Genomic DNA, 19,605 nt, shown 5'->3' on the forward strand with positions numbered 1-19,605 from the left:
AGTAAGATCGCAAGGGAGCTTGTCACCTACTTGTGCACTTAATCAGCTAGAAGACAGTACTTGAACATTATTCGAGCTAGCTTTCATTTTGCCCTTCCTGCATCTACCACAAGGTCAGTAACATTTTCTTTAACCTGACAGCTTGAGGGGGACATTGCTGGAACTCACAGCTCATAAGCATCACAGCATCCTTTCCTGGTTACATGAGAATATACTGGACTGAGAGAGATGAATGAAAGGTACTCTTTTAGCCAGCCGCAGTCTTTTCTTATTTATTGTAACTGTCGTATACTTAATATATTCACCCATTTGTATCAAGATTACACGTCCCCATGTAATATTCATACACCAAATATGAAAAAAATATATATCCATATCCTTAATTTTGTAGTTGAGGAAACTAAACCAAAAAACTAAGCGGTGTGTTAAAATGTACAGTAATAGTTTTTACTTGCTCCAACATGACACATTTCCTCTGCCCTTGAAGAATGCACGTCACTTTATAAATTACGATGTAATTAAAAATAATTTCTCATTTTCCTATCTTTGTCTTATATGTTTCTTGAAAAAAAAATGGTGAAGAATGGTAAAGTAAGAAAGTGAACTGCTTATTGGCTCAGTAGTAATTTTATCTTTAAAATGAGTCATGTTCAAGATGGCAGCTAATCAGAAAAAGAGAACATAAAAGAACCAATAATGAACACCAACCACGCTTCAGCCCGGCCTATCAAAAGAGGACTAATCCGTGGCAGCATTCTGTCTATGATAAACCTACTTCACCTCCTACTCTCATTTTCACTATGACTGCCTAAAGCTGGGTTTGCTTTTAATACAATCATCACTCAAATGTGCCACGGAAAGGGGTAGAATAACCAAATGCATTAATGTTATCCTATAAAGTCTGGCGAAAGTTTATTTCTGCTTCTCTGTGGGTTTTTTTATTTAATTTATTTTTTTTAATTTAATGTTTATTTGAGAGAGAGAGAGAGAGAGAGAGAGAGAGAGCAGGAGGGGCAGAGAGAGAGGGAGACAGAATCCTAAGCAGGATCCAGGCTCTGAGCTGTCAGCACAGAGCCCAACCCAGGGCTCCAACTCACTAGCTGTGAGATCATAACCTGAGCCTAAGTCGGGTGCCCAACCGACCGAGCCACCCAGGAGCCCCTCTGCTTCTCTGTGTTGATAGGCTTGCTTCCTTAAATCTTTGGTAGATGAGTAAGTTAAATTAAGGGAGACAGAAATTGAGAAATTCATGACTCAGTACACAAAAACACAATAAAAAATATTTTGGGGATGCCTGGGTGGCTCGGTTGGTTAAGCTTTTGACTTTGGCTTATGTCATGATCTTGAAGTTCATGGGTCCAAGCCCTGTGTTGGGATCTGTGCTGACAGCTCAGAGCCTGGAGCCTGCTTCGGATTCTGTGTCTCTCTCTCTGTCTCTCTCCAAAAATAAACATTAACAAAAAAGAAAATATTCTTGAGAAGGACTGAAAACAGTAATAAAAGAAAGAGTGGATAACAAGATAGCATTATTTTTGTTATAAAAAAGTTTTTTCAAGTTTTTGGCCAAAATTTATTATTAGAGGTTATACTTTTCTTTGTAAGGGTAAAAACTATAGGACTCAATGCTTAAAACAAACCAAAGGTTTACAAATAAGCACATTAGAGTATGTAAGAATGTTATACATGTACAGCAAAATTCTAATCGTTATCTCTAGGGTTTTTAGTTAAAAACGAGACACTTTTTAAAATTTTTTTCTGATAAACTTACAAAATTTTGGAATTCAGAATAATATCTTTATATATATCAGTGTGCATATATCCTTTTAAAATTAAATATATATATAGTTAATATATATATTTTTTATATTTAAAGTTTAAATTAAATATATTTAATGCATTTAATTAAATATAATTATATTTAATTTATATATATATTTAATTTTAAAAGGATATATGCACACTGATTCACCAAAGTATTTGGCATCACTGTTTTCTATTTCTTCCTCAATTTAATATACTCATATCCTGATAGAATAATACATACATTTCAGTGGGAAACTACTTATGCCTTAGCTTTAGTTCACACAGTTCAGATAGACTTACTCCATACTCAACTTTACAAGCAGGCAATTTGTTAAAAGGAATAAACTCCTCCTATCCCTTTGGCCACAGTCCCTATCCTCATTAGTGTAAGAGAAAGTCAGACTCAGGGGACCTGCTTACTCTCCCTTCTGGACATGAGGCTAAAGCGATGTCACACTAGACGTCACTGCCTTACCCTTATAGGTAAGGGGAGAAACCCTGAGAGTAAGTCAACAGGAGGAAAAGACATAATCAAGAGATATAGAAGTAATAATACAAAAATAAAAACTTTGGGCATGGTGTGGCTTCTCTGTTAATGAGATTTTTGAGTGTATCCCTAAGTCAAATAGTTCAAAGGTTAATGCAGCTTCCCATTTAAAGAACGGCTGCTATTATTTAAATAAATATTCAGAATAGGATTTAGATTGTGAAGATTCTAAGAGTTTGATGGCAATTATGAGGTCTTATTTTATTTCCCAGGCCACAGCATCCAAATATTAGCTGCATTAGTGTGAAAACACAGTAGTACCATTTAGGAAATGCTGAACACTTTATGTACTATAACCTGTGGGAGGTACAAGATAATAATAAAAAAAAATTCCCTTCACTGTACTGTAATTTCACTTGCAACATTTTGATTAAATTGCTTGTATTAAATAAGAGCTAGAAAAATGCTGATATAATGTGAAACTTGAAGGTATGATCTGAAATGCATTTAACCTGCAGAAAATTAATGAAGCAATGACAATAAGATGGAATAATTTGGTATTTACATTGTTACAAGTGGGCAACTTCCAGACATTAAATTAGGGGAATTAGAGCAATGAGTGCTATTTTTAAAACAGATTCTTCTAACATGGGAAATCTAAACAGAGTAAAGACATTCACATTGAATTTTTTTTTTTTTTTAAGAAATCACATAAGGACATTGTTGTTGACACTGTGTTCCCCTAAACTCCTAAATGCATACTTATGTACTATTATGTTGGGAGCTTTTATAAATTGCCTTTCTTAATAACATCAACAACATTATGTTTGGGTGCAATACTTAAGTTTTTTTTAATGTTTATTTATTTTTGAGAGAGACAGAGAGACAGAGCATGAGCAGGGGAGGGGCAGAGAAAGAGGAAGTCAGAATCTGAAGCAGGCTCCAGGCTCCATGCTGTCAGCACAGAGCCCTATGTGGGGCTCAAACTCATGAACTATGAGATCATGACCTGAGCTGAAGTTGCAGCTTAAGAGACTGAGCCACCCAGGTGCCCCAATACTTAAGATTTTTTTTAACACCTAAGAAGATACAGTAAAACTCATTTTCCACTAGCAGACTTAGAGGGATATTTGTTTTTAGATATTCCTCTCATGCATGGTTTGTTTTGCTTTCCACAGTTTCGGTTACCAACTATTAACCATGGTCCAAAAGCAGACAATCGTCATTCTGATATATTGTTAGGTCAGTATTAGCCTAATGCTATGTCAAAATACCTATGTCATTCACCTTACTTCAGCTCATCATGTGGGCATTTTTATCACTGCACATCATTACAAGAAGGGGGAGTACACTACAATATTTTGAGAGAGATTGGAGATCACATTCACACAACTTTTATTACAGCATATTATTATAACTCTTGTATTTTATTATTTTTATTAATCTCTTACTGTGCCTAATTTATAAAACTTTATCATATATATGTATGTATGGGAGAAACAAACATAGTATATACAGAGTTCAGCACTATTTGTGGTTTTAAGCATCCACTAGGGGTCTTGAAATATATCCCCCATGGATAAAGGGGGACTACTGTATGAGAAAATATCCTCCTCTAATCCAATTCAATCTCAGAGCTGTGTGTAGGAAGAAGATGATTAAAGAGTATTTGTGCATTTTTGGACAAGAGAATTGCTCTTCTCTATCTTCCCTCATTTAAGAACATCACCAGCTCAAAAGTATGTACATAATCAGCTTTGCAATGATGGAAAGCCAATTACATCTCACATCTTGCCACCTCAGAATTCTAATGGCTATTTATTTGAACACTAAACATAGAGCATAAAGATTGTTGTGACTAGGACCATCCTGATGATGTAGGATTAAGTATTCATGGTTATTCTGAAAATGTAACTTCTCTTTCAACTGGATGACGGGATAAAATACATGTATGTATTCATTCATTTTTAATTGAAGTGTAGTCACACACTGGAAGATTTACCTTTGTACACTGTACAATTTACAGTGGATTTTAGTACATCACTATAAAACCATTACCACTAATTGCCCATTTTTAACACCCTCAAAGGAACCAATGTACCCATTAGCAGTTACTCCACACATACCCTCTCTACCTAACAACCAGTAATCTACGGTCTGTCCTTGTGGACCCGCCTATTCTGAACATCATATGCAAATAAAATCATGCAATGTCTAACTTTTTGTGTCTAGTTTCACTTATCATGATGTTTTCAAGATTCATTGCTATAACATGGATCAATGCTTCTTAAACACACTTATGGCTAAATAATATCATATGGGTATGCTATATTCTGTTTATGTATTCGTCAGTTGACAGATATTTGGATTGTTTATACCTTTTGGCTACTCTGAGAAATACTACTATAAAAATTTGTGTGCAAGTATTTATGTGAACCTATGTGTTTAATTTACTTTTGGTGGAATTTCTGAAAATTGCCGGACCATATAGTAACTTTCTGATAAACATTCTGAGGCATCTCCAACTATCTTTCTTTATAGCCGTGGCATTTTATGGTCCCATAAGCAATATATGAGGGTTCAAATGTTTCCACATCCTTGCCAACACTTGTTTTCATTTTGTAAATTATAGCCATCCTAATAGGTGTGAAGTTATATCTCATTGTGGTTTAAATTTGCATTTCCCTAGTGACTAATGACATTGAGCATCTTTTTGAGCTTATTGGCCATTTGTATATCTTCTCTGGAGAATGTTTAATCCAAGGACTTTTTTCATTTTTTCATAGGATTGTATGAAGAGTTTACCTAAGCTACTCCATGGTATTACTGCCCTGTCATCCATTTTGTATGGCCAAAAAGTAATCATATTAAAGTGACACTGGCTTCCTCATGTAAAGACATGCCTTTGAGAGCAGCCTGCAGAGTCACAAGCGAATATATGTTTTTGATGCTACCTTCCCAATAGCCCTTGTAATCAACATTCTCCCAGTGCTGCCTTCTTCTGTGCACCTTAGAAAAGATCTTCATGTAACTTACCAAACTTACCTTGTCTTTTGGATTGAATTGACCAACCCACCCTTAGGCTAGAAACCCCATAGCACTTCACCCATGGAGTCTAGTGAAGGCATGTGTCCCCATGTCTGTCTATGTCTTCATCTCTCCCCATGTGGCCTTTCAAGGCATGTTGGGTACTTCCTCCAAGACTCATGAGTATTAAACTTCTCTATTTTAGTTCCTCTTGTATTCTGTTGTTGAAACTCAGCTCACTATCTGCCTACTCTGTTCTACTTCATAAGTGTTAACTGACAAGGTTGCTAATCTTTCAATTTCTGTTTTTGTATAAACAGAATTTCTTATAGAAAGCATGCAGACCTTGTTTTAAAATCTATTCTGTAAATCTCTGCCCTTTAATTGAATTTTTCCCATTTATTTTTATTTAATTACTATTTTTAAATGTTTATTTATTTTAGAGAGAGGGCATGAGCAGGAGAAAGGCAGAGAGAAACAGAGAATCCCAAGCAGGCTCCATGCTGTTAGTGCAGAGCCCAACACAGGGCTCAAACTCATAAACTGTGAGATCATGTCCTGAGTTGAAACCAAGAATTAGTTGCTTAACTGACTGAGTCATCCAGGCACCCCTCCCATTTATTTTTAAAGTAATTTTTGTTAAGGAAGGACTTTTTCCATATAGCTATTTGTTTTTTGTATACTGTACATGCTTTTTCTCAATTTCTTCATCACTGACTTTATTTGTACTTAGTTGACTTTTTTGTTGTATAATATTTTGACTCTTATTCTTTCCATTTTGCATATATTTAGTTATATTTTTAGTAGTTATCTTGGAGAATGCAAGTAATATCTTAAATGTAATAATATACTTTGAATTTTACAACTTAGTTTCAATAGTATGTAAACATTTTTTAAATATATCTCCATCTCACCTTCTTTATTCTGTTATTGTCACAGATTGCATGTTTCTATGTGTGTGTAAATATTAATATGTTTAAAACACCTTTAAATCACATAGGAGATAAAGAGGAGTTACACGCCAAATATGCAATAACACTGGCTTTATGTTTACTTATGCAGTTACCTAAATTAGTGTCCTTTCTTAATATAGCTTCAAGTTACTGTCTAATATCATTCCATTTCTGCCTGGTTCCCTTTAACATTTCTTATATGAAAGGTCTACTAGTAAAGAATTTCTTATCATTTGTTTATCTAAGAATGTCTTAATTCCCCTTCCCCCTCATCCTTAAAGGACAGTTTTCCAGATACAGAATATTTGGTTGACAGGTTTTGTTTTTGTTTTGTTTTTCATCTTCAGCACTTTAACTTTGCCGTCCAATTCTGGTCTTATTTTATTTTATCTTTTTCAATGAGAAAGTAGCTGTTAATCTTATTCATGGTCCCTTGTACATATGATTTACTTCCTTCTTGCTGCTTTTCAAGATTCTTTGTTTTTGTCTTTTTGGCAATTTGACTATAATGTGTCTCTGAGTTTTTCATGACTGGAGTTCATTGAACTTCTTGGACATGTATATGCATATATTTCATCCAATTTGGGAAGTTTTATGCCACTCTTCCTTCAAATATGTTTTTTTTTTCTTTCCTTTTCTTTTTTCTCCTCTTGGAACTACCATGAGGTATATATAGATGCATTTGATGGTGCCCCACAGGTCTCTCAAGTTCTATTAATTGTTTTTAACTTTTTTCTGCTCCTAGGAATACTTTATGTTCAACTTTTCCTGATTCTTTCTTCTCACTGCTAAAATCTGTTGTTGAATTCCTCTAGTGAAATTTATACCTTCACTATTTTACCTTCAGTACCAGAATTCTGTAATTTCAGGTCTAGAAATTCTATTTGTTTTCTTTCACAATTTCTTTTTGTTAACATTCTCTATTTGTTCAAACAACTTTTTATAATTTCTTTTTCTCTTCTTTCCTTTCTCTTTCTTTCTTTCTTTCTTTCTTTCTTTCTTTCTTTCTTTCTTTCCTTCCTTCCTTCCTTCCTTCCTTCCTTCCTTCCTTCCCATGGTTCTCTCTAGCACACTGAGCATATTTAAGGCAGTTAATGTAGACACTAACTAGTAATGTCAGTGTCAGGGCTTCCTCAGAACGTGTCGCATTTTTTCTGTGAATGATTCATATTTCCCATTTCTTTGTTTACTTTGTGATTTTTTAATGATAACTGGACATCTTGAGTACCACTAATGCAGTAAGGCTGCAAAGAATCTTCTTTCTCTCATCATGGATTGCTTTCATTGCTTATTGAAAGTTGCATCATCGTTTTGCATAGTTTCTTTTCCACAATAACTTTGCTTATTCTGTTTTCCTTGTCATATGGGATCACTGATGTTTCTGCCCATTATCTCTTCAGTCAGTCTGTTACCTGGCATAGATGTCCATAAATGTCAAGAGACATAAGTAAATGAACGAATGAATGAATGAATGAAGGAAGGAAGGAAGGAAGGAATTAAAAAGGGTGTTTCTTTGAATCTTACAACAAAGGCTGGGAGGGAAGTTGCTACAAACTGAAGGGATCGAAACAAAGGCAGGTGTCTGGATTGATATCTTGGAACTGCTAGATTGACCAAAACATACAACCCCAAATTTTGGAGGACAAAGTTGTTTCTTCCTATCTTAACACCAGCCAACCTAGGAATGTGGGCCACTGTCTTTATGGTTGAAGTAAACCTGACAAATGGGGAAGGGTAGCAGGTTTTGTACATGTTGTTCTCTTACCAAAACTATGCAGACTCTTCCTTGATATAGCATTCCCCTCATAACTGTATCTGATCAGGTTCTAGAGTTACAAGATAGTTGATTTTTATAATTTTTTTCAGCTAAAATGTTTAGTGGAGAAACCAATGCCTGAAGATTCCTATTCTACCATTTTATGTGATGTCACACCTACACTGTATTTTTTATGTCTATTTTACTATTGACTAAAGATGTTGAGCATCTTTGCATGTGATTATTGGCCATTTATATATTTTCTTTACAAGAACATCTATTCAAATATTTTGTCAAATTTCAATTGAGTCTTTTTAACATTGAGTTGTAGGAGTTTAAATTTAAAAAAAAAGTTTTAGTCTTTATTTTTGAGAGAGAGAGGGGAGAGAGAGAAAGAGAGAGACAGATCATGACCTGGGGAGGGGCAGAGAGAGAGGGAGACACAGAATCTGAAGCAGGCTTCAGGCTCTGATTTGTCAGCACAAAGCCCCTTGTGGGACTCAAACCCACAAATCACAAGATCATTACCTGAGCCAAAGTCAGATGCTCAAATGACTGAACCACCCAGGAACTCTGACAATATGTATTATTTTTAATCACAGAACTACAGTGAGTTTTAAATAGGAAGGATTCCACTTGACTAAGCTTATTAAAATAACAAGCAGCTATCATTTCTCCTAGAAGAAGGACAGGACTTTTTTGTCTAGATTCAGTGCAAGTTTGAAAATAATCTTTATTGTATAGAAACCAAAATTTAAAATCAAGTTAGTCTTTCTGGGGCACCTGTGTGGCCATGAGATCATGAGCTGACCCAAAGATGGACTTTAACCAACTGGGCTACCCAGGTGCCCCAAGAGTAATTTTTATATTCTGCGCACTAGTTACGTATTAGACATATGATTTGCTAATGTAATCTTCCATTCTGCTTTTTTTCAGCTTCCCGATCATGTCTTTTGAAGAAGATTGTTTGAAAAGTTCATGCAGCTAAAACTATCAATTTTTCTTTTGTAATTGTGTTTTTTTTATCTGCCCATTTTTAAAATTTTAATTCCAGTATGGTTAACATACAGTGTTATATTAGTTTCATGTGTAAAATGTAAGGATTCAGCAGTTCAATAGGTCACTCACTGCTCAACAACGTAAGTATACCCTTAATCCACCTCATTTATTTCACCCATCCCCTCATCCAGCTCCCCTATAGTAACCATCTGTTTGTTCTTTTGGTTAAAAGTCTATTTTTGGTTTGTCCATTATTTACCTTTGTTCATTTATTTTGTTTCTTAAGTTCCACATGTAAGTGAGATGGTATTTGTATTTCTCTGACTTATTTCACTTAGCATATATTCTCTAGATCTGTCCATGTTGTTGCAAATGGTAAGATTTTGTTCTTCTTTATGGCTGAATAATGTTTCATTGTGTGTGTGTAACACACATGCACACATCCACACATATATACACACCATATTTTCTTTATCAGTTTATTTATCAATGGATAATAAGCAGTCTTGGACTGCTTCCATAGTTTGGTTATTGTAAATAATGTGGCAATAAATATAAGGGTGCATATATGTTTTCAAATTAGTGTTTTCATATTCTTTGAGCAAATCCTCACTAGTGTGGGTGTGATTCCTGGTGTAGGGTACTTCAATTTTTTAATTTTTGGGGGAACCTCTTGCACAGTGGCTACGTCAGTTTGCATTCCTACCAACACGGCAGCAGGGCTCTTTTTTCCTCCACATCCTTACCAACATATGTTTTTTCTTGAGTTTTTTATTTTAGCCATATTGATAAGTGGGAGGTGATGGCAAATTGTGGTTTTGATATGCATTTCCCTGATTCCGAGTAATGTTGTACATCTTTTCATGTGTCTTTGGCCCATTTTCAGTTGGATTATTATTATTATTTTGGTGTTGAATTGAATAAGTTATTTATATACTTTAGATAATACCTCTTTATAGGATATGTCATTTCCAAATATCTTCTCCCATTCAGTATGTTGTCTTTTAGTTTTGTTGGTCGTTCCTTTTGCCACGCAGAAACTTTTTATTTTGATGTAGTCTCAGTTGTGTATTTTTGATTGTGTTCCCCTTGCCTCAGGAGATATATCTGGAAAGATGTTGCTACAACCAATGTCAGAGAAATTACTGCCTGTGCTCTCCTCTAGGATTTTCAAGGTTTCAGGTCTCATTTTTAGGTCCTTAATCAATTTTCAGTTTATTTTTGTGTATGGTAGAAGAAAGCGGTCCGGTTTCAGTCTTGTAGTCCAGTTTTCCTAACATTTGTTGAAGAGACTATTTTTTCCCATTGGTTATTCTTTCCTCCTTTGATAAAGATTAATTGACCATATAACTGTGGGCTTATTTCTGGGCATTCCATTCTTTTCCATTGATATATTAGTATATTTTTTGTGCCAGTATCATACTATATTGATTACAACAGCTCTATCATATAACTTGAAGTCTGCAATTTTGATACCTCCAGTTTTGTCTTTTTTTTTTTCACAATTGCTTTAGCTATTTGGAGTCTTTTATGGTTCTATAGAAATTTTAGGATTGTTCTAGTTCTGTGGAAAATGCTGTTGGTGTTTTGATAGGGATTGCATTAAGTTTGTAGATTGCTTTGGGTAGTATAAACATTTTAATATTATATGTCCTTTCAGTTCATGAGCATGGAATGTCTTTCCATTTGTTCCCTCTTCAATTTTTTTCATCAATATTTTCTAGTTTTCAGAGAATAGGACTTTCACCTCCTTGCTGAAGTTTATTCCTAGGCATTTTACTGTTTTTAGTGTAATTGTGAATGAGATTGCTTTCTTCATTTTTCTTTCTACTGCTTCATTATTAGTGTATAGAAATTTAATGGATTTCTGTACATTGGTTTTATATATTATGACTTGACTGAAAACATTTATCAGTTTAAGTAGTTTTTGGAGGGATCTTTATTGTTTTCTATACACAGTAACATGTCATCTACAAATAGTGAAAGTTTTACTTCTTCCTTACCAATTTGAATGACTTAATTTTTTTTTGTTGTCTGATTTCTGTGGCTAGGACTTCCAGTACTATGTTGAATAAAAGTGGTGAAAGTAGACATCTTTGTCTTGGTCCTGATTTTAGACACAGGTTTCTGTCATTGAGAATGATGTTCTCTATGGGTATTTTTCATATATGGTCTTTATTTTGTTGATGTGTGTTCCTTCTAGACCTGCTTTGCTGAGGGCTTTATCATGAAGGGATGTTGTCCTTTGTCAACTGCTTGTTCTGTATCTATCAAAAAAATATATGGGTTTTATCCTTTCTCTTGTTGATGTGATGTATCGCGTTTATTGATTTGCAAATATTGAACAATATTTGCATCCTGGGAATATATCCCACTTGATCGTGATGAATAATTATTTTAATGTTTTGTTGGATTTAGTTTGCTGGCATTTTGTTGAGGATTTTTGCATTTATGTTCACCAAAAATATTGGCTTTTAGTTCTCTTTTTTTGTTGCGTCTTTACATGATTTTGGTATCAGGGTAATACTGACCTCCTAGAATAAATTTGGAAGGCTTCCTTCCTCTTCTATTTTTTTTTTTGATAGTATGAAAAGAATAGATATTAACTCTTCTTTCAATGTTTGTTAGGATTCACTTGAAAAGCCATCCAGTCCTTGATTTTGTCTGTTGGAAACTTTATGATTACTGATTCAATTTCAGTCTGTTCAAAATTTTTATTTCTTCCTGCTTCATATTTAGATCATGTTTTTTTAGGAATTTCTTTTTTTCTAGGTTGTCCAATTTGTTGGCATATAATTTCTCATAATATGTTCTTACAATCCTTTGTATTTTTATATCAGTTGTTATTTCATTTCTGATTTTGTTTCAGTCCTCCCCACCCCCCGACCTCTCTTTCCCTCTTGATCTCCCTCTTCCACTCTCTTATTTTTGATAAGTCTGTCTAAAGGTTTACAAATTTTGTTGATCTTTTCAAAGAACCAGCTGCTCATTGCATTGATCTGTTCTCTCTCTCTCTGCTATGATCTTTATTATGTCTTTTCTGCTCATTTTGGGTTTTGTTCTTTTTCTGCCGTCTTTAGGTATATGATTAAGTTGTTTATTTGAGTTTATTCTTGCTTCTTAATATATGCCTGTATTGCTACAAGCTTTCCTCTTAAAACTACTTTTGCTGCATCCAAAGATTTTGGACTGTTGTGGTTTCATTTTCATTTCTCTCCATGTAATTTTTAATTTCTTTGATTTCTTGGTTAACCCATGCATTGTTGAGTAGCATGGTTTTTAACCTCCACGTGTTTGTGCTCTTTCCAATTTTTTTTTTCTTGGAGTTGATTTTTAATGCTTTAAAATTTTTTCACCTATTTTTTAATGTTTTTTTAAAAATTTATTTTTGAGAGAGAGACAGAGCATGAGTGGGGGAGGGGCAGAAGGAGAAGGAGACACAGAATCTGAATCAGGCTACAGGCTCTGAACTGTCAGTGCAGAGCCTGATGTGGGGCTCAAACTCATGAACCATGAGAACATGACCTGAGCCAAAGTCGGCTGCTTAACTGGCTGAACTACCCAGGTGTCCTGATTTTTAATTTTATAGTGTTGTGGTCAGAAAAGATGCTTGGTATAGCTTTGATCTTTTTAAATTTGTTGAGACTTGTTTTGTATCTTAAAAGGTGATCCGTTATAGAGGACATCCAAGGTGCACTTCTAAAAGAATGTGTATTTTTCTGTTTTACGATGGAAGGTTTATATATATATAGATGTGTATATATACACATATATATATACACATCTATATATATTATATATTAAAATATATTATTTATACATACTTATATATATACTTATATACTTATATATATGTATTTATATACTTATATAAGTATATATACTTATATATTATTTATATATATTATATATTATTTATATATATTATATATTATTTATATATATTTATATTTATATTTATATATTATTTATATAATTATATATTATTTATATATATTTACATAATCCATCTTGTCCAGTAGGTTGTTCAAAGCCACTGTTTCCTTGTTAATTTTCAGTTTGGATGATTTGTCCATTAACATAAGTGTGGTGCTAACATCCCCTACTATTACTGTATTACTCTCAAATAATAGTTCCTTTGTTTGTTATTAACTGTTGTACGTATTTGGGGGCTTCTATGTTGAGTGCATAAATACGTACAATTGTTATGTCTTCTTACCGCGTTCTGTTTATTACATAGTGTCCATTTTTGTTACTTGTTACAGTCCTTGTTTTAAAATTTTTTGGTCTGATAGAAGTATTTTGCTAGCCTGGCTTTCTTTCAAAACTATGTGTATGATAAATATTTCTTTATCCCTCACTTTCAATCTGCATGCATCTTTAGGTCTGAAATAAGTCTCTTGTAAACAGCATATAGACAGGTTCTGTAAGCCTATATCTTTTGATTGGAGCTTATAGTCCATTTGCATTCAACATAATTATTGATAGGTATGTATTTATTGCCATGTTATTACTTGCTTTGTGGCTATTTTTGGTATTTTCTCTGATCTTGCTCTTTTTTGTTATTATGCTTGGTGGAATCTCTAAGTTCCCTAAGTCTATTCTTTCTTTCTTTTCTTTCCCCACCTCCCCCCCCACCTGCTCGGTTTGATTACTTTGCATTACTCTTTCTTCCAGGTCACTAGTTAGTTTCTCTGCTTCCTCTAGCCTGCTATTTGTTCCATCTAGTGTATTTTTTATTTTTTTAACATTTATTTTTGAGAGACAGACTGAGACAGAACACGAGTGGGGGAGGGGCAGAGAGAGAGATGGGACACAGAATCTGAAGCAGGCTCCAGGTTCTGATCTGTCAGCACAGAGCCTGATGCGGGGCTTGAACTCATGGACCACAAGATCATGACCTGAGCCGAAGTTGGCCGCCCAACCGAGCCACCCAGGCACCCCTTCATTTGGGACATATACCTCTGTCTTCCCATTTTGTCTAACTCTCTGTGTCTGTTCTCTGTGTTAGGAAGACAGCTATGTCTCTTGCTCTTGAAAGTAATGGCTTTATAAAGAAGAGGTCCTGTAGTGTCCTGAAGTGCAGTGTCTGAGGAACATGGCATTTCAAGGGATGTCTCCCATGTATTTTGTGTGTACCTTACTGTTATATCCTAGCCACTTTTTCCTCTAGTCCAGTAATCTGCATAGGCTCTCTTTGCTTATTGTGAGCAGTGGTTGGTCCCCAGCCAGGGTGGGACATATAATTTTAACAAAGTACTTGCTGGTCCGCTTGTGAAATGAGACCTGTGGCCACTACTGTAGGAACCAGGACTGTCCGGGTGGTGGATGCACTCTTAGCAAGGTGCACCTCAGGCTCCCAAAGTACCTGTCACCACTGCCGCTACAGGGACAGAGGCCCTGCAAAGCACACTGGTCTAGAGATGCAGTATTGGCAATGTGTGTGCTGGTTTTCTAGGGGAAAGAAACCGAAATGCTGTAACTGAGGCAAGTGTGACTGGAAAGGGCAGATCCGCTGAAGCATGGGTGGGGATGGACTTGATATAAACATAGTAGGTAGTGAATATTGGCGTTGTGCTGGTTCCCCCAGGTTGCCATGTGTTTACACTGGGGTCCAAGGGAGGAAAATGGTGCTTCTCTACTCCCTTATTCCTTGAGGGGTCTTCCCCTGATTCCTTCTCCTCCAGACATGTCTGAGATAAGCTCACAGCTTTACCCAACACAGTCCTGAAAGGCTGTACTTGACTATGTCTCTGTCCTTCCTAGCCCCCTTGGATGTGGCCTCTTCTCTATCTCAACTGGGGAGTTTGTTCTGACATGCTTTAGGTCATTTTTCCGGGTTATTTATGCTGCTGTGTTATCTAGTTGTATTCAGGACGAGGTGAGCTTAAGGTCCTCCTATTCTGCATCTTTCCAGCCTTTATTATTTTGTTTTGACATATAAGATATAACTTCATGGGGCGCCTGGGTGGCTCAGTCGGTTAAGTGTCTGACTTCGGCTCAGGTCATGATCTCATGGTTCGTGAGTTTGAGCCCTGCATCGGGTTCTGTGCTGACACCTCAGAGCCTGGAGCCTGCTTTGGATTCTGTGTCTCCCTCTCTCTCTCTGACACTTCCCCACACACACACACACTCTCTCTCTCTCTCAAAAATAAATAAACATTAACAAATTTTAAAAAATCCCATTGAAGAAGATATAACTTCATGTAATCCAGCAACATAAAGAGGTGTATAAATTCTAAGAATTTTATCATTTTATTTCTTACAGTTTGGTCTTTTATCTATTTTCAGTTTTGTTTGTATATTTGTTGGTATATTGTATAAGGTACAGGTTCAACATTATGACTGGCATGTGGCTATCCACTTTCTAAGCACAATTGTTTAATGACTATTCTTTCCCCCCTTGAATTGTCTTGACACCCCTATCAAAATTAATTGAACTTAGGGGAAATTAATTGAACTTAGGGTTAAGCATCTAACTCTTGATTTTGGCTCAGGTCATGATCTCATGTTTCATGACTTCAAGCCCCGCGTTGGGCTCCCATGATGACAGTGGAACCAGCTTGGGATTCTTTCTCTCTCCTTCTGTCTCTACTCCTCCCCTGTGCACATGCCATGTGCTCTCTATCTCAAAAGCAAACTTTAAAAAATTAATTAAACTTAAAAGTGTTTATTTCTATACTCTTTTATTCTATCTTTATGTCTGTATTAATGCTAATCCATGGAGACTTGATTACTGTTGTTTTGTTGTAAATTTTGAAACAAAAAAAAATAAATCTTCAAATATTGTTTCTTTTTTTCTTTTTGTTTCCTTTTCAAGTTTATTTTGGCTATTCTGAGTTTTTTGCAGTTCCATATGAATCTTTGTATCCAATTATAAATTTCTGCAAAATTATCCTCTGGGATTTTGGTAAAGTTTGTGTTAACTCTGTGAAATAATTAAGGGGTTTACCTTTTTAACAATTTTAAGTCATCCAAACTATGAACATAAGACATCTCTGCATTTGTTTTAGTTTTTAATGTCTGTTAACAATATTTTGTAGTTTTTCATGTAAAAGTCATATACTTCTTTTGTTAAATCTACATCTAGATTGTTTACTTTTTGATATTATAATTGAGATCATTTAGTCAATTTCATTTTCTGATTGATTTTGGCTAGTGCTTGTAAATACAATTGGTTTTTGTTTATTAATCTTGTACTCTGAAGTTTTGATAAATTCAGTCATTAGATGTAATAATTTTGGAGGAAGCTTAGTATTTCCTATATAAAATCTCATATTATCTGTGAATAGAGACAGTTTTAGTTCTTTCTTTTTAAATTAGATGCCATTTATTTCTAGTTGTTCCTAGTTGCCTTGGACAGAACTTATAGGACAAAGTTGAATAGAATAGATGAGGTGAGAGCAGACAATCTTTCACTATTATGACTTTAACAATGAGTTTTCTTTAATTCCCTCTTTTTTTTTTTTTTTTGTAATTGCCCTGGATAGAGCCTGTAGAGCTACTCTAAACTGATGTAGTGAGAGAGGACATTATTGTCTTGTTCTTGACTTTATAAGAAAGCTTTTGGTCTTCGTTGTTAGCAATGAATGAATTCTGTGTTAGGCTTCTTTTTTTTTTAAGACCATTTTTATATCTTTTGTTCTCTTAATATAGTGGTTTACATAGACTTACTTTCATTTGTTGAAACAATCTTGTATTTTTTGGATAAATCCCACTTGGACATAGTGTTTAATCCTTCTAATATTGCTCTGAATCTGGCTTGCTATATTTTATTGAGGAATATTATGTCTATAAGAGATAATGTTGTATAATTTTCTGTTCTTGTGATATCTCTCTCTGGTTTTAATATCATTGTACTTATGGCCCCTTGAATAAGGTGAGCCATGTTTCTTCCTCTTCTATCTTTTAGAAGACATTACGTATCAGTGTAAATTCATCTTCTTTTGTAGAATTCTTCAGTAATCATCTTGTATAAAAATTTTCTTTGTAGAGCATTTTTTTATTGCCAATTCAGTCTCCTCACTTGTTACAAGTATATTCAGATTGTCTATTTATTCTTGAATTAGTTTCTGTTGTTTGTATCTATCCAGAATTTTTTTTTTCATTTGGATTATCTACATTTTAGGTGTACAATTGTTTATAGTATTTCCATATAATTCTTGTCATTTTTGTAAAGTCAGTAGTATTGCCCCCTCTTTCATGTCTGATTATAGTAATTTGAGTCTTCTCCCTTTTTATGTTAGTTTATCTGAAAGTTTGTCAATTTAGTTGATCTCCTTGAAGAACAAATGTTTAGTTTTGCTGAACTCATCTTTTTTAATATAGTACCTATTCTCTTATTTCTGTTCTTGTATTTCATATATCTAATCTTCTATTTGCTTTGAGATTAGTTTACTCTTTGTTTTCTAGTTCTTGAGAGCATTAGGTTATAAATTCAATCAATTATTTTTGTTTTTTTTATTTTTAAGAATTTTTTAATGTTTATTTATGAGAGAGAGAGACATAGAAAGCTTCAAGAGTGGGGGAGAGGCAGAGAGAGAGGGAGACCACGATCCCAAGCAGGCTCTGTGCTGACAGCAGAGACCTATGTGGGGGCTTGAACTCATGAACCATGAGATCATGACCTGCACTGAAGTCGGATACCTAAATTTAGGTGTCCCAATAAATTATTATTTTAAATGTTTATTTTATTTTTGAGAGAAAGTGAGCACACAAGCAGGGGAGGGGCAGAGAGAGGGAGACAGAAGATTGGAAGCAGGCTTTGCACTGACAGTAGCCAGCCTGATGTGGGGCTTCAACCTATGAACCACGAGATGATGACCAGGGCCAAAGTTGTAAGCTCAACTAACTGAGCCACCCTGGAACTCCCCACCCTTCAAAATTATTTTTAAATAGCATTTATAACAATAAACTTCTCTTAAGAAATGCTTTATTAGTATGTTTAGGTATGCTGTGTTTTTCTTTTCACTCCTCTCAAATTATTTTATAATTTCACTTGTGGTTTCATATTTTACTCAGTAGTTATCTTGGAGAATGTTATTGAATTTATATTTCCTTTTATTATTGGAAGAATATATTTTGTAATATTTCATTAAAACTTTTGGGACTTGTTAATATGACCTGACATATTATCTATTCAGGAGAATATTCTATATGCACTTAAGATGAATATGTTTTCTGGTGATGTTGGGTAGAGTGTTCTGTAGACATGTTTACTTACAGTTGGTCTGTAACATAGTTCAGATCTATTTATTATCTTATGTTAGATATTCTATCCATTATTAAAAGTGCAAAAATATCCATATATTATTCTGAAATCATTTGTTTCCCTTCAAATTTATGAATTATTGGTTTATGTACTATAGGGATCTAATATGAAGTACATATGTATTTATATATTTTAATTAACTGAAGCTTTTAGCATTAAAAATATCTTTGTCTCTAGTAACAATTTCTGTACTAAAGTCTATTTTGTCTGATATTAGACATTGCAGGTCTTTTTTATTATTGTTTCATGGCTTTTTCTTTTGTATCATTTTATTTTCAGTCTGTGGTTTTGAAGTTCAGTTGTCTCCTAAAGGCAACGAAATGTTAAATTTTGATTTTATCCATTCTGCAAATCTTTACTTTTATTGTAAAGTTAATCCATTAGAATTTAATAGAATTAATGAGGCAAGATTTATGTCACCTAGTGAGCTATTTGCTTTCTATAAGTCATACATTTAATTTGTTTCTCTATCTTTATTACTTTCTTTTTTTATCAAATAGGTATCTTTTTAATGTACATTTGTTATTTGACTACATTTTTGTGATGTTTTCCCCATGGTTGTCCTTGTTCTTACAATTAACATCTTGAATTATGACAGTCTTCTTCAATTGATACTAACATTTTCAAGAGTATACAAAAATATATTCCTTTATCTTAATTATCTCTCCCTTCTTTGTGCTGCTATCAGAAAAATTATATCTTTGTACACTGCATGACAGTTCAGATTTAGAAATATTGATTTTCATAATTGTCATTCAATTCATATAGGAGAAAAAAAGCTTCAAAAACCACATTTATGCTGCCATTCACCTATGCAGTTATCTTTAACGGTGTTCTTTATGCCTTCCGCAGGATTCAAATAATCGTCTGCTGTCATTTATTTCAGCCTGAAAGATCACCAGTCATACGTTTTTCTTTCTCTAGAGCAGGTCTGTTAGCAACAAAATCCTCAGTTTTTTTTTTAATCTGAGAATTTCTTAATGTCCATTTTTTCAACAGATAGTTCTAGATACATAATTCTTGAATTACAATATTCTTTCATATTATTTTGACTATATCATTCCACTGCCTTTTGGCTTGTATGGTTTCTGATGAAAAAAGCTGTCAATCTTTTAGTGGAGTCCTTGTGTGTGATGAGTTGTATCTCTCATGCTAATTTCAAGGTTCTCTTTTTGTTAATGTTTATAACTTGTCTAGGTGTGGATCTCTTTCAGTGTATCTTATTTGAAGTGTGTTGAGTTTTTAAAAGATAGCAATATTAATGTTTTCACCAAATTTGTGAAGTTTTGGTCCATTGTCTTTTTTTTAA

Source organism: Panthera pardus, unplaced genomic scaffold (assembly GCF_024362965.1).
Source record: "Panthera pardus isolate Hobbes unplaced genomic scaffold, ASM2436296v1 HiC_scaffold_2, whole genome shotgun sequence".
NCBI classification, from domain to species: Eukaryota; Metazoa; Chordata; class Mammalia; order Carnivora; family Felidae; genus Panthera; species Panthera pardus.